Genomic DNA, 4,762 nt, shown 5'->3' with positions numbered 1-4,762 from the left:
TTCATCTATCATATATTGAGTGCATATGCAATATATCTAGCCAACAATCTAGGCAAGGTGCCTCATATTGGGACAAAAAAGGAACAGATTGGTCTCTGCCCTGAAAGTTCTAGTGTGGATGATAGTAAGTAAGCAGCAGTAAACACAATTACAATACATTGTGATAAGTGCCATGACACATCTGGGGGCTGGGGATGTACCAGGATGGGACACCTTATCCAGGTTGGGGATGAAGGCAGGAAAAGGGTCAAGGAAGGTGAGTTCCACAGAGAATATGGCAAATTAGGGCAACTGCAGGAAGGGTCAGTCTGGCTAAATGTATAGCTAAAGGGGTAACTTAAAATTAGGTCTTTAGGGTGAACCCTAATCCAATTTGACTGATATCCTTATAGGAAGGGGAAATTTGCACATACAGAGAGACAGTAGGGATGCATCTGCAGAGGTGAAAGACCATGTGAGGACACAGTGAGAAGGTGGAAGCCAAGGAGAGAGGCCTTAGAAGCAACCACACCTGCTGATAGATATCTTGATTTTTCACTTCTAGACTCTAGAACTGTGAGAAAATACATTTCTGTTGTGCAAGCCACCCAGCCTGTGGTATTTTGTTACGGGAGTGCTAGCAAACTAATATATAATCCATCCATCCATCCATCCATCCATCCATCCATCCACCCACCCATCCATCCATCCACCCATCATATGTTGAGTGCCTATGCAACATATCTAGGCAACAATCTAGGCAAAGTGTTGGGATAAAAAAGGAACAGATCAGTCTTTGCTCTGCAAGTTCCAGTGTGGATGACAGTAGGTAAACAGGCAATTGCAATACATTGTGATAAGTATCATGACCCATCTGGGAGTTGGAGATGTACCAGGAAGGGACACCTTATTCAGGCTGGGGGTGAAAGCAGGGAAAGGGTCAAGGAAGCCGAGTTCCTAAGAGAATATGACAAATTAGGGCAATTGCAGGAAAGCTTTTGTATAGTAGGAAGGGACTCGGGGAATGAGGCTAGAGAGAGAAGGTTTGAGAAAGGGATTTTTTTTCAATGTCATGTTAAGGCAGTGTTCCTCGTAATTTTTTTTTCTGCCTATAGCATACCTAAGGGATGACTCATGTCCATCAACAGCATGGTGAGAGGGAACAGTTGCAGAGGTGAAATACCAGTGTCAGGTTGAGATATGGCCCTGCCTTCCCCTTCACAGTTTGAGATTCATGATGCTTAGTAAGAATCTGGATTTTATCTGAAGGCTGAATGATATTGGCTTTGTCACTTTATCACACTAGGCCTTCTGTTCTTATCTCTTACCTGTTCATATGCTAGTTGAGAGTGTGGGCTTTAGCATTAACTGCCTGGATTCTACTCTGTCCCCTACCATTCTCAAGCTGGGTCACCTTGGATAAGCTGTCCACCCTCATCAGCAAACTGGATCAATACTACTGTGGTGCCTACATCAAAGATTCGCTGAGGATGAAAGGAGGTAATGCGTGTAAAGCTCCTGGCATAGTGTTTGGCATACAGTAATGCTCACTAAATGTTAAAGATCACAAGGGCCTGTGTGATTGCATCTCCCCTGCAGCTGAACAGTGTTAGTGATCAAATTCTCACTGTCATTATAGTGATCATTGTCTTTGTCATCATCCTTGCCATCCCATCATCATCCTCATATTGCCATCGTCATCAGCATACCCATCCCCACTATCACCATTGTCATCATCACCATCACCATTTCCATCATAATCACCATCATCATTGTCCTCCTTCTCATCATATCGAAGCTGTCAGAGGTCATTCCTCACTGGGTTCCTTGCTTCCAGTCTTCTTCCTTGTGGTTGTCTTATGAAAAAGAAGGCCCTACCTAAATTTTTATGATGTGATATTCCTAACATTTATTGGGCTCCTACTATACATCAGACATTTTTCTGGGCACAAAGGATACAGGGGTGAGCTAAATAAAATTCTCACTTGTGGAATTAGGTTAATGAGAACAGACAGACATAGACATATTGTCTGTCTCTTCTCATTAACCTAATTCCACAAGTGAGAATTTACAATACTACAAGGATTGACATTTATTTTCCTTTGACATACTACATGTGTCCTTGTAGAGTCTGACATACTACAAGGAACTATGTAGTATGTCAAAGTAAAATTAATACTGGAGAGAAAAATAAAGCAGGGAAAGAAGTTTCTGGGGTTGGGCAGTTGCCATTTTTATTTGGGATGGTTAAAGAAGGCTGATCTAGAGGTGACATTTGAATTGAGGAAGGGAAGGAGGCCCCACGTAGATACCTGGGGGGGGGGGTGGTGCAAAGGCCAGGAACAAAATTATAAAGGCCCCCAGGCAGCAACATGCCTGGCATGTGAGGAGCAAAGAGGAGGCTAGCGTGGCTGGATGAAAGCTAGGAGTAACAGTGGATGAGATCAGAGAAGCAGCAGGGGCCAGAACATGGGGACCAGGTCATTGTAAAAACTCTGGCCTTTACTCTCATTGACTTGGAAAGTCATCAGAGGATTTTGGAAAGAGGTGTAACACGATCTGACATATTCTAATGGAGTCACTCTGGCTTTTGTGCTGAAAACACAAGACAGGGCGACAAGTACTTAAGCAGAGAGGCCAGTCTAGCTTATTTCAGTAACCCAAGTGTGAGCTGCTGGTGGCTGGAATCAATGGAATAGCTGTGGAGGTCATGAGAAGTGAGAGATGCTAGATATATTTTGAAGATAAAGCCAGCAGGATTTTCTAATATACTGCATTGAATATGGAACAGGAGTGAGAGAAAGAGACAAGTCAAGCACGATTCCTGAGCAGCTGAACAGATGGAACTGGCATGTGCTGGGATGTAGAAGACTGTGAGCAGATGTGGAAGAGAAAATCAATTTTATGCTCATATTGTGCCTGTAAAGTAGGTACTATTGTTATCTTCCGTAACAACTGGGACTCACTGAAGTGTTTTGCTCAAGGTCACGTAAGTGGCAAGAGCCAAGATTTGAACCAGCTCTCCCTGATTCTACAGACTATAATCCTATAGCGAAGCCAAGTTCACAGAAGCCCTGGTCTTGACTTCCTTAGACCCGGGTTCCAACCAACCTCTTAGTCTCAAGGCCTTTACCACTGACCATCAAGGGTTACACTGATGGCTCCCACTCAAACTAAAAAGGTCCCTCTTCTCCACAGGAGTGAAACTTATGCACATGAAGGCTTCCCTTCCTCCAGAGAGAACACTGGCGGCCACTCACCTTCCAGACCACCAAATTTAACATCACTCACGCCAGCTGGAGGAGGCCCCAGATCCCTTTGGCCAGTGAAGTTTTGGTTGGTGAGTGAAATTCTAACTCATTAACTTGAAAATGAATGACCTTCAGTGACTGTTAAGGCACCTCGGACTGAGCTGTCTGATTTCCATTCCAACTCTGGGCGAGAAGATTTCTCCATCCTTAGCCACCCAGTGACCATTATTTACCCATTTCAGCCCTGGCTGGGCCTGCTAGGATTGTAAGCAGCTAAATGGTGCCTAATAGCAGGGGCTCTGGAGTCAGTCCACCTGGGTTCAAATCCTGGTTCTACCACTTATTAGCTGCGGGAACTAGGACAGGTATCTTAACTGTTCTATGCTTCCCTTCTGTTTTATCATTGGTAAAATGGGGAGAAGAGTAAGTCCTTCACAGGGTTGTTGTGAAGTTTAAAAGATATAATGGGTGCACCACGATGTCAGAAATCACCACTAAAGAACTTATTCATAATCAAACACCACCTGTTACCCAAAAACCTATGGAAATAAAAAATAAATTTAAAAATATATGCAGAGTGCTTAGTACAATGACCACACATAAGCAAGACCCAACAAAAGTTTGCTATTAATTTTATTATTATTTTATTAGGCATTTATTTTGTGCCAGGAGCAGTCGCTCACGCCTGTAATGCCAGCACTTTGGAAGGCTGATGCAGGAGGATCATATGAGGCCAGGAGTTCAAGACCAGCCTGGCTAACATGGGGTAACCCCATCTCTATTAAAAATACAAAAAATTTAGCCGGGTGTGGTGGCACAGGCCTGTAATCTCAGCTACTCAAGAGGGTGAGGCAGGAGAATCACTTGAACCCAGGGGGCGGAGGTTGCAGTGAGCTGAGATTATGCACCACTGCACTCCAGCCTGGGTGACAGAGCGAGACCCTGTCTCCTAAAAAAAAAAAAAAACTACCCCAAAAAGACTTTATTTTGTGCTCACTGTAGTCGTCATCATTCTTGTCGAGACTTCACTGCTTTGTATATAGCACCAAAATGTGCCCCACAGAAAATACAAGTAAGCAATTGTTTAGCACCCTGTAGTTTACAAAATATTTTCATGGGCATTATCAACTGATACCACCTGAGGACATGGATGTGTTAGCTGGAATTTAAAGGAGGGTGTAAGGTCAGTTCATATCATTCAGTCAATTTAATGAAGTGGCATCAAAATGTAAAACCATTTTATGTTCGCAAGTAATATGAACAGTAGGCCTTCCTTATCCTGTCCCCCATGCCATCTCTCCCTCAAGTTCACGTTAGAAGGGCAGGGATACTACTGAGCACTTATCTTAGGACTGTAAAAACAAGTAGAAAGGTGTTTATGTATTGATTGATTGTGACAGAGCGAGACCATCCCCACTATCACCATTGTCATCATCACCATCACCATTTCCATCATAATCACCACCATTATCCTCCTCATCATCATATCGAGTGTAGGCTGGAGTGTAGTAGCGTGATCTTGGCTCACTGCA

This window comes from Macaca mulatta, chromosome 11 (assembly GCF_049350105.2).
Source record: "Macaca mulatta isolate MMU2019108-1 chromosome 11, T2T-MMU8v2.0, whole genome shotgun sequence".
Classification (NCBI taxonomy): Eukaryota; Metazoa; Chordata; class Mammalia; order Primates; family Cercopithecidae; genus Macaca; species Macaca mulatta.
This window is presented reverse-complemented; position numbering follows the sequence as displayed.